The sequence below is a fragment of the Dioscorea cayenensis genome, chromosome 11 (assembly GCF_009730915.1).
Source record: "Dioscorea cayenensis subsp. rotundata cultivar TDr96_F1 chromosome 11, TDr96_F1_v2_PseudoChromosome.rev07_lg8_w22 25.fasta, whole genome shotgun sequence".
Taxonomy (NCBI): Eukaryota; Viridiplantae; Streptophyta; class Magnoliopsida; order Dioscoreales; family Dioscoreaceae; genus Dioscorea; species Dioscorea cayenensis.
In genome coordinates, this window is record NC_052481.1 from 8,379,870 (window position 1) to 8,392,185 (window position 12,316).

Consider the following 12,316-nt stretch of genomic DNA (forward strand, 5'->3'; position numbering starts at 1 on the left):
GAGTCACCACACTGGTTCCCCAACGGCCAACACCAAGATATGCGCATCTTGGTTGCTCCTGACTGAACCGAGGACATGGTTAGCGAATGGAGGATTTGATGGAAATATAGTAGACATTGCAAAAAAAAAACATAGGATTATGGTTTTGATTGAAAAATATTGGACATTCCCAAAAAAAAACCAAATATGATTTAGGGTTTTGATTAAAAACCCAAAAAATAATGTATATTTCCAAAAAACAAAAAACATAGGATTCGGGTTTTGATTGAAAGATAGGACTAGTAATATTTTCTTTTGGAAATGTCTCATTTTTTTCAAAAATATGAGACATTTTGGAAAGAAAACATAGGATTATAGTTTTTATTAAAAACTGAACATTAGGAGACATTTAGAAAAGAAAACATAGGATTATTATTTTGATTAAAAAAAATTAGACATTCGGAAAAGAAAAAACAAAAGATTAGTATTTTATTAAAAACTAAAAAATGAGACACATTCCAAAAAGATAAACATAGCATTACGGTTTTGATTTAAAAATAGCAGACATTCTAAAAAGAAAACATAAGATTTGTTTTATGATTGAAATATAGTAGCTGATAAGTGCTTGTGCGATATGAATGCGAAGCATTATTTCCTTATGTTGAGCATTACTTTCCTCGGGTTTTTACACTAATATGTGTGTTTTTATGTTATTTTTATGCAGGTAGGGTTGTGAGGCCGAGTATGAAGGAAATAGGCCAATGTGGATCATAATGCACCAATTTTGGAGCAAATCTTGCTAAGGTTCAAACACGAAGACATAGGTCAGGTGTGAGATGCTAGAGTGTGTGCCAACCTCCTCATATTCGAGTGGGCACATCCATTAGGAGGGGCACAAAGGCAGTCACATAAAAGCATTCCGACTTATGCACAAAGAACAAGAGCTCCACCAACGTGTACACCATTGAAGAAGCAAGTGATCCACGACGTGAACGTGTGCCCGTTTGCGTTACCCCGATGAAAGTATGGAATTCGGGAGTATTTCTGGCAGAGTACTGTGGCAGGTACTGTAGCAAATCACTGTAGAAAATTGTATGTAGGGGTCAGAAATTACTGTAGAAAATTACTGTTCATAGCCGGCCGAAAATCGCAGAAACAGAGAATCCACACGGGCGTGTGGAAATTATCCACGGCCGTGTGGAAATTCCACACGGGCGCATGTACCGTCCACGCCCGTGTAGTCGCCCGATTCCAGCCCTATTTAAAGCCTATTCAGCCCCGATTTTGGCATTCTTTTCTCTATCTTTTCCCCAACTTACGAGAGGGCTTCGGCTAGGGTTTCGAGGGGTATTGGCCAAGGTTTTGGAGAGGTTCTACGGCTTTGTCATCGTGATTCCATTAGAAAGAAGGTTGGTAGGGGAGCTTCGATTGAGGCGTATCCTATACCGGACGAAGGAATCCTTGGACGACGAGTAGAGGGCTTTCCACAAGACCATCGACACGAACATCGAGGGGGTTTCTTTATGGATTTATTGCTTTTACATTCAATTTCTTTGATTGTACTTAGCTCCATGGAGAGCTAAACCCCTAGTGGGTACTTGGGTGATTGTGAACCCTAGGATGTATTCGTTTCATTGAACTTCTTTATTATGCTTTCAATAAATTGATGTTTATTGTGAGTTCCAACCTTGAATGCTTGATTGTATGAACATTTCCCCTAGAGTGACACTAGAGTTGAGAGTTCTTGTTGGTAACCTTGTGAGTGAGTGACACACCACGAGCGTTAGACAAAGCTAGGTTGGAGAGGGTTGAGAGGGTGAGTCGAGAGGTACAGGAGCGTCCCCTTTCCCCTCCGACGTGATAGATTCTACCTCCGTTCCTTGAGTTCTTTGTGGCCATAATAGAGTGAATGGTCTAAGGGATGAACCTCCGCTGGGGCCTAGTTGCGCGTGCAATGGGGTGAAGCATTGAGGGGATCTTAGTATCTAGGGCTTAATTGTGGCTAGGGACCTTCCGCCTGGGCCAAAGGGTTAGGTCTATAATTAGGAAGCGATTTATCACTTGGAATCCCTAGAGCTCATTGCAACTTTATTCGAGTGCGAGGTTGAGAGGTTATTTAATCTCTCCTCCGGGACATGAATAGAGTTAGGCATAGTTGACCTTAGATTTGGGACTATGTATGTAAGGATTTCCACGACTCACCATTGCATTGATTAGGAAGCATAATAGAGAGTTCTTGCACTTGAAACGATTTTCCTAGGTGAAGCATGATCCGAGTACCCCATCTTTATCGATTGCCTTGCCTCCTCCTTACTTTTGCTCTCTTACTTGTTGCTTTTAATTGTTGAGAATTGAATCATTATCACACTTATCATTGTTGATACTCCACATAGCTAAGAATCGAATTAAGTGTCTTTACTCCCAACTCCCTGTGGATTCGACCCTGCTCACCCGGGATTATTACTTCGACAAACCTGTGCACTTGCGGGATATACGCAAGGGGACCTTGTCAATAGCCATTCCGGAAAGAAAACATAGAATTAGGGGTTTGATTGAAAAATATGAGACATTCTGAAAATTAAATATAGGATTAGGGTTTTGAATAAAAAGTAATCTATATTCAAAAAAGAAAACAAAGGATTAAAGTTTCGATTGAAAAAATAGGAGACATTACTATAAACAAAAAATGGATTATTGTTTCGATTAAACCCGCAAACATAGGGATATTTTAAAAAACTACATATGATTAGAGTTTTGATTCAAAAGTAGGAGACATTACGAGGAGAAAACATAAGATTAGGTTTTATTTTCAAAAATAGCAAACATTACGAAAAGAAAAGAAAGGATTATGTATTTAATTGAAAAATAGTTGCCATTCTGAAAAGAGGGTTTTGATTCATAACTGATAAATAGAAGACATTCCGAAAGAAAAATATAGGATTAGGGTTTTGATTCAAATACAACATTCATTACAAAAAGAAAATATGATTAGGGGTTTGATTCAAAAATAGTAGACATTCTGAAAAGGAAACATAGGATTAAGATTTTGATTGAAAAATTGGAGACAACACTATAAGAAAATATAGATTAGGGTTTTGATTAAAAAATAGTAGACATTCTGAAAATAAAACATAGGTTTAGGGCTTCGATTGAAAAATATGTGACATTCTGAAAAGTAACCTTAGGATTATGGTTTTGTTTAAAAACCAAAAATAGGGGACATTTCCAAAAGAAAACATAGGATTCGGATTTTAATTGAAAGATAGGATTATTAGTGTTATCTTTTCGAAATATCTCCTTTTTTCAAAAATATAAGACATTTTAAAAAAAAGGATTAGGTTTTTTATTAAACACCATAAAAATAGGCGACATTTCCGAAAGAAAACATAGGATTATTGTTTTAATTCAAAAAATTGCAACATTCCTAAAAGATAACAAAGGATTAGGGTTTTGATTAAAACCTAAAAAATAGGACATATTCTGAGAAAACATAGGATTAGGGTTTTTATTAAAAAAAATTATAAGGAATTCCGGAACTAAAACATATGATTAGGTTTTCGAATAAAATATAGTAGCCATTCTGAAAAGAAAACATACAATTATCGATTTAATTCAAAAGTAGTAGACATTCCAAAAAAAAATAAATTATTATGGTTTTCATTTAAAAATAGGAGGCATTCTCAAAAACATAAGTGATTAGGGTTTTGATTCAAAACTTAAAAATAGGACACATTCTGAAAAGAAAAATATGGGATTATGTTTTTGATTAAAAAATAGGAGACATTCCAAAATGAAAACATAGGATTGGGGGTTTGATTCAAATATAGCAGATATTCTGAAAAAAAAACAAAGGATTAGGGTTTTGATTGAAAAATAGGAGACATTACTATAAAAAAAAACAAAGTAATAGAAAACTACAGATATTCTTAAAAGAAAACTGCTGAACTTTGATGTAGGAGATGCACAAAATTAGAAGAGCATAGACAAAACGCTAATAAGAATGCGCTACTATACAAGGAAAAATCGAAAAGGATCAAGGATAATCACATCAAAAAGAAAAAGTAGTTTTAAACTGGTTATCAGGTAATTTTGTTAAATTTGTGGTTGAAACTCTTCTTTGGAAATTTAAGTCCTGTTGGACTAGGCCATACATAGTCACTCAAACTTTCCCTTATGGAGCTGTCGAGATTTCCCACTGATAAGTACTTGTGTGATAAGAATGCAAAGTGTTCTTTCTTTATGATGAGCATTACTTTTATCAGGTTTTAGCACTAATATGTGTGCATTTATGTTACTTTCATGCATATAGGGTTGTGAAGCTAAATGTTAGAGAAAGAAGCCAATGTAGATTGTGAATGCACCATTTGAAGGAAATCTTGAGAAGGATCAAATGCGAAGACATAAGTCAGGCTCAGGATGCGAGAATGTGTGCCAACCTCAGTGTATTCAAGCTAGCACAATGATTTGGAGGGACACAAAGGCAGTCACATTCGAGTATCCCGGCTTGTACATTAATAGCAAAATTTTTATAGATGAAGCCGTTGTTGAAGAAGCAAAGCGACCTACAATGTAAATGTGTGCCCGTTTACGTTACCTCGATGAAAACATGGATTCAGGAGTGTTTCGGGCCGGCACTATAGTAGGGTACTACAGCAAGCACTGTAGCAATTTATTGTAGCAAGTACTGTTCACAGCCTCCCGAGAAAGGTGAATTCCAAAAAATCCACATGGGAATGTGGAAATTATCCATGCCAGTGTGGAAATTTCACATGGGCCGTGTGGAGAATCCACAGGGATGTGTGGATGCCCAATTCCAGCCCTATTTAAGGCCGATTTCAGCCCCGATTTCAACATTCTTTTCTCCATCTTTTCCCCAACTTGAGAGAGGGTGGCTGCTAGGGTTTGGAGAGGTATTGGCTAGAGATTTGTAGAGGTTCCTCGGCTCCAACATCGTGCTCTGTTTGGAAGAAGGTTAGTGGGAGAGCTTTCATCGGCACCATTCCGGTGAGGTATATCTTTGGCCGAACAAAGGGACCCTTGGACGAGTAGAGGCTTCTCCACAAGACCATCGTCACGACTACCGAGGAGGTTTTCTATGGATTACTTGTTTTTACATTCGATTTCATTGATTGTAACTAGCTCCATGGAAAGCTAAACACTCTAATGGGTATTTGGATTTGTGAACCCTAGAATGTATTTGTTTCATTAAACCTTGTTATATTGCTTTAATTAATTGATGTGTTAATTGAGTTCCAATCTTGTATGCTTGATTGTTTGAATATGCCCTTAGAGTGACACTAGGATTGAGAGTTTTTTATGGCAACCCTTGTGAATGAGTGACACACCACGAGAGTTAGACAAAGCTAGATTGGAGAGGGGTGAGAGGGTGAGTCGAGAGGTAGCGGAGCGTCCCCTTTCTCCTCTGGTGTGATTTATCCTACCTCCATTTGCTCTAGTTCTTTGCGGTCATAGTAGAGTGAATGGGCTAAGGGATGACCTTCCACTGGGGCTTAGTTGTAGAGGCAACGGTGTGAAGTGTTGAAGTGATTTTAGCACCTAGGGCTTAATTATGGCTAGGGACCTTTCACTTGGACGAAAGCGTTAGGTCTACATCTAAGAAGAGGATTTATCACTTGGAATCCCTAGAACTCATTGAGATTCTATACGAGTGCGAGGTTGACAGATTGTTCAATTTCTCCTCCGGGACATGTATAGAGTTAGGCATGGTTGACCTTAGATTTGGGACCATGTATTGAAGGATCTTCATGAGTCATTAATGCTTTAGTTAGAAAGCATATTAGAGGGTTTTTGCACTTGAAACGATTGTCCTAGGCGGAACAACATCCGGCTACCCAATTTATATCGATTACCTTACCTCGGCTTTACTTGTGCCTTCTCTCTTATTTCTTTTACTTTTGTTTACATTACATCTTGTTACACAACTATTATTCACTTTTCACTTAGTTAAGAAACAATTCAAGTATTTTTATTCCCTACTCCATGTGGATACGATACCCACTCATATGGGATTTATTACTTCGACAAACCCATGCACTTGTGCGACATACGCAAGGGGCGTTGTCACTTGCACAAACATGGGGACTTTCAAGGTTATTAGGATCGGTTGAAGCATTATGCATTACGAGAGGAACCTACCCCACCTGTAATCATGAACACGATTTTGCTTAGTGAACCACCTTAATGGATAGGTACGTCAAGGTAGTAACATTGAACAAGCGCTACTTGGGATGCAACCTAAGTCTTCTTCATTTACAGTTTTTTGTTTTTGGTTGTTGTGTTTTTAGTTGATTCATGGCTGCATATTTTTTTTTCTTTTAGACCCGGTGAGAAAACAACGTCTTTTTTATTTGTGTTCTTTGTGGTAAACATTCGAGTTTCTATATTTCAATTCCACCAGCAATGGAAAGGCATGTCTTGGAATGTTTCAAGTTGAGCACGGGCAAAGCATGACCCTGCTCAAGCTGTGTTTATTTCAATTGTATGTATTCTTAAACATTCCAAGACAAGCATAGGCTAAGCACAACAATGTTTTTCTTTTAGCACAGGTTCTGTGCTCCTTGCACGGTAGTGCTTCTTTTTTTGATTTGTTGTGAATTTTTCCCAAGATAATCATGGGAGGAAGCATGGGGAGAGCACGACCATGCTCATCACACTCAATTACCTAGCCTAAGCACGTGAACATGACTATGTTGTGTGCATGTTCTAGGGCGACCGATCGACTTCCCCTGCTTTTCTTTTAAACTCCAATCACTACTAGTCACCCTCTCGTGCCCTCTCATTTCTCATTTCCCCTACTCCTCCTTGTTCCAACATTCTCTTTAGGAAGCTTACTTTTTTGTGCCCCTTCGTAGGCCCTTTTAGTTTGTTCCTAGCTGTCATCTCTGGCAAGCATCTTTGTCATCTTTGTGTTTTTGATTTCATTTAATTTTGCCTCAAGTGTTGTCATGATTTGTTCACGTATCCTTATTGCTCATGTTGCTCATGCGTTTTTAATGGGTGTTCATTCTTTTAGTTGGTTTTGGGGTTTTGAGGAAGATGGTTGCCCCGAAATACAATCGTGCTTCCCTATGAGTATGATCATGCTCCTATATACTCTTGAGTGGTGGAATAAGAGAAGCATGCTCCTATTCACTTTATATGCATGATCGTGTGTATGACCCGCAAGTTCACGGGTTGGTCGAAGTAATAATACCCTGGTGAGTGGATAGTCGAATCCATAGGGAATAGTGATTAGAAACACAAAGATTGTTATTTAACTAAAGTGAAGATGAGTCAATAGTGGTGTGAACAAAATCAATATGAAAAAACTAAAGAAAATAAGAAAGAGGGGCGTAATTAAATGAGGGGAAAGGCAATCGATAGAAAATGGGGCACTAAGATATTGCTTCCCCTAGGATTATTGCTTCAAGTGCAAGACCAACTATTATGTCTCCTAACTGATGCTTAATGAGTGGTGAAAATCATAAAATACACGGTTCCATACCTAAGGTCAACCGTGACTAACTCTATACTATGCCCCGGTGGAGAAATCATTCAATCTCAACAACTCACACTGTGTACAGTTGCAAGAAGCTCTAGGGATTCCAAGTGATAAACCTTATTCCCTAATATAGGTCTAATCCTTTGGTCCAGGCGAAAGACCCCTACTTACAATTAAGCCCCACCACTAAAGATTACTTCAACGCTTCTTTCTGTTGCTCGTGCAACTAAGCCCCAGCGGAGTTCCTCTCTTAGCACTTCACTCTATTATGGCCACAAAGAATTCATGGAACACAGAGGTAGGATTAATCACAATGAAGGGGAAGGGAGATGCTCCGCTACCTCTCGACTCACCCTCTCAACCCTCTCCAATCTTGCTTTGTCTAACCCTCACGGTGTGTCACTCACTCACAAGGACTACCAATGTAAACTCTCAACCCTAGTGCCACTCTAAGGGAGAAATCAATACAACAAGCATTCAAAATTGGAACTCAATTAAAAACATCAATTAAGAAAAGAATATTAGAAGGTCAAAGAAACAATATCATCCTAGGGTTTGCAAGTCCAAGTACCCACGAAGGCTTTAGTTCTCTATGGAGCAAAATACAATCAACAATGAAGTCAAAAGTAAAGAGATACAATCCATGAAAAAAAAACCCCTTGGGATTCGTGTTAATGGTCATGTGGAGTAGCCTCGTTCTCTTCAAAGGTTCCTTTCTCAAGCCTATGGCACACTTCGCCGGATCGGTGCCGATGAAAGCTCATCCAATAACTCTCTTCCACAGGAACGTGGTGTCGATGGTCATAGAACCACTCCAAAATACTTGCCAAAGACCCTCTAAACCCTAGCCACAGGCCTCTCCAAAGTTGGGAAAAAGATAAAGAAAAGATGGAAAACAGGATCCCCAAATTTGTACAAGTCATGGATTTATAAAGGGCTGGAACCAAGAATCCACAGGGGCGTGTGAAATTTCCACACCCTTATGTGAATCTGCAGGAATCTGAATTTCTGTGGCGGTGAACAATAACTGCTACAGTACTTACTGCACTACCTGCTACAGTACTCCATTAAAAATACTCTCGAATCGGCACTTTTCATTGAGGCAACATAAACGGGCACACGTCAATGCTGTAGATCACGTCGCTTCTTCAATAAGGGATAACATTAATGAAGATCTTGCTAGCACTTCACAAGTTGGAATACGCAAATGTGACTGCCTTTGTGCCCCTCCAAACCATGTAATTGCTTAAGTGCATGGAGGTTGGCACACATTCACGTATATTCAAGCACAACTTGTGTCTTCTCATTTGTTCATTCCAAGATTCCATCAACCAAGTGCAATCACAATCTACTTTGGCTTCCTTCCTCTACATTTGGCTCCACAACCCTACATGCACAAAAGAACACAAAAACACATGCAATTATCAACCAGCACGCTCCTGCTACCTGTGTTTTTCTCAACACCAGTTTAATTTTAAATCTCTTGTGTCTATAGGTAATAGCGGGAAAACGCAGGACATCTTTTGCCTCTCAGTTACCTGAAGCCATTCTTGCTGAGATTTGTACATAACTTACTTTATGGGTCCATCATGATAGATTTGACAAACTTGTTAATCACTGTGTTGGAATTCTACACACCATTGACTGGGGTGCCTTCCAGGAATTTAATCTTGTTGAGGAGATGGAACAGTTTGTTGGGTGTTGGAGCTTAGCACGTTACTCTCACTATGAATGAGCTAGCTTACTTGGAATCAACCCTGGAGGTCCTCACCACTTTTATTGTGCATCACGGGTGGCATGTGTGGGATGAGTGATAAGTGCTTGTGCGTTAAGAATGCAAAATCTTCTTTCCTTATGATCAGCGTTACTTTTATCAGGTTTAAGTGCTAATACATGTGTATTTGTGTTCTTTTGCGCATTTAGGGTTATGAAGCTGAGTATTAAGAAAAGATGCCAAAAGTATATTGTGAACGCACTATTTGGTGGAATCTTGGAAGACACAAGTGGGGCTCTAAGATACGTGAATGTGTGCCAACCTCCATCCAGTCAAGTCATTACAATGAGTTGGAAGGGCACGAAGGCAGTTACATTTGTGTATCCTGACTTGTGCATTGATAGCAAGATCTTCACCAATGAGGACATTGATCGAAGAAGAGATATGATCTATGCCATAAACATGTGCCCATTTATGTTGCCTCAATGAAAAGTGTGGAATTGGAAGTGTTTTGGCATAGCATTGTAGCCGCTTACTATAGCAAATCACTATAGCAATATAATGTAGCAGTTATTGTTCACAGCCAGCCAAAAATCAGGTTTCCAGAGATTCCACACGGGCGTGTGGAAATTCCTAACAGCCGTGTGGAAATTCTATAGGCCCGTGTGAAATATCCACAGGGGCGTGTGGATGCCAGATTCCAGCCCAATTTAAGCCACGATTCAGCCCGATTTTGAGAAGAATCTTTCCCCCTTCTCTCCAACTTTTATCCATCTTTTGAAAGGCCATCGGCTAGGATTGGTAAAGGCTTTTAGCAAATCTTTAGAGTGGTCCTATAGATTCAACACCAGGCTTCTCTTGGAAGAAGGTTGTTGGGGGAGCTTTGGTCAGCACCGATCCGGCAAGGTGTGCCCTAGGCCGGACAAGGGGACCTTTGGATAAGAAGAGGTTACTCCACAAGACCATCGACATGAATACCGAGGTAGTTTTCCTATGGATTACTTATTTTTACTTTCGATTTCATTATCGATTGTATCTTGCTCCATGGAGTACTAAACCCCTAGTGGGTACTAGTGGGTACTTGGATTTTGTAAACCCTAGGATGTTAATGTTTCTTTGACCTTTTATTATGCCTTCCTTAATTGATGTTTTTAATTGAGCTTCAATATTGAATTCTTGTTGAATGATTTCTCCCTTAGAGTGACACTAGGGTTGAGAGTTCATCTTGGTAAACTTTGTGGATGGGTGACACGCCATGAGAGTTAGACAAAGCTAGATTGGAGAGGGTTGAGAGGGTGAGTAGAGAGATAGCGGAGCGTCCCCTTTTCCCTCCAGTGTGATTTATCCTTCCTCCAATCTCTATAGTTCTTTGCGGTTACAATAGAGTGAAGAACTAAAGGATGAAATCCGTTAGGGCTTAGTTGCGTGAGCAACAGAGTGAAGCGTTGAAGTGACTTTAGTATCTGGGGCTTAATTGTGATTAGGGGTGTTTCGCCTTCACCAAAGGGTGAGATCTACATATAGGAATAGGGTTTATCACTTGGAATCCCTAGAACTCCATGTAACTTTGCATAATGTGAGGTGTTGAGACGGAGCGATTTCTCTGCTGGGACATAGTGTAGAGTTAGTCATAGTTGACTTTAGGTTTCGGACCATGTACTTCAGGATTTCCATGACTCATTAAGCATTAATTAGGAAGTATAATAATAGGTCTTGCACTTGAATCATTAGTCCTAGGGGAAGCATTGTCCGAGTACCCCACTTCTATCGATTGTCTTTCCTCGCACTTCTTGGGCCTCTTGTTCTAGTTTGTTTTGTTTTTGCCTACATTACACTTTATCAAAACATTCATTATTCATTTTCACTTGCTTAAGTAGAAATTTTAGTATTTATTATTTCCTACTCCCTGTGGATACGATACCCCACTAACTTGGGATTTATTACTTCGACAAACCCGTGCACTTGCTGGTCATCCGCAAGGTGTTTTGTCAAGTTTTTGGCGCCATTGCCGGTGAGTAGGCATTTAGAGATACTTTGCACTTTGTTATCTTAGCCATTCATCATTCAATCTGCTTCACATCTTCTTATTATACCATCGTTCTTATTTGTTTTCTTTATTTTGGTGCAGCTCCAGGTTATGACCCAAGGGAACCCTTCGATATTAATTGAAGGTGATCCTGAACTTGAATGTACACTCAGAAGAAATGGTAAAGAACCTGTGCAAGAACCGTCAAATCTAGCTGAAGTGGAAGTTGAAGGATCTGACAACATGGTAGAACAGAATGAACAACAGAGAACACTTTCTTATTACGCTAGACCATTAGTGTTGGGGACACAATCTAGCATTGTGCAGTCCCCGATTACAGCTCCGAACTTTGGGCTAAAGCCAGCATTCATCCAAATGATACAGCAGTCGGCGCAGTTCAATGGTTTGGCCGATGAGGATCCAAACAATCATTTTGAAAACTTCTTTGAAGTTTGTGACATACTAAAGATTAATATTGTTATGGATGATGCTATAAGATTAAGGGCTTTCCCATTCTCTCTAAAAGGAAGAGCAAAGCAGTGGCTACATTATTACCACGAGCATCCTTCACGACATGGAATGAAATGGTCAAAGCTTTTCTTGTAAGGTACTTTCCTCCGGGGAAATTGGTGAAGCTTCACAATGAAATATCATCATTTGTTCAGATGGAGCTTGAATCCTTGTTTGAGACATGGGAGTGATTCAAGGACCTCTTGCACAAGTGCCCACAGCATGGTTTCCCCGAATGGATGATCATTCAGACTTTTTACAACGGGTTGAATCCAAGTACGAGACAACTTCTAGATGCCACCGCAGGAGGTACAATGGGGAATAAGACCCCTAAAGAAGCCTGCCAGTTGGTAGAGGAAATGGCCGTGAAATTAATGCGGTTACACCTTAGCAGCCCAAGTAGAGCCATTGATCAAGAAATTGGATACATTGACTTCACCGAGGGTAGCCATGATAATGAGTTATGATGGTTGTGGAGGTTCACATATGCCGTCTGATTGTCCTATTTTAATTGCTACTTCAGCCCCGACTGAACAAGTAGACTTTGTGGGCCATTTGGTAAGGGTACAAGGTAATCCTTATAGAA

At 39.5% G+C, this 12,316-nt stretch overlaps 1 non-coding gene across 1 annotated transcript; it reads right to left on the bottom strand.

The window, feature by feature from the left end:
• Window positions 1-11,852: 11,852 nt before the first annotated feature.
• On the bottom strand, window positions 11,853-11,959 carry LOC120272851. Its single transcript, XR_005540386.1, has one exon. It is a non-coding gene; the product is annotated as a small nucleolar RNA R71 (small nucleolar RNA).
• Between the last annotated feature and the right edge of the window lie 357 nt (window positions 11,960-12,316).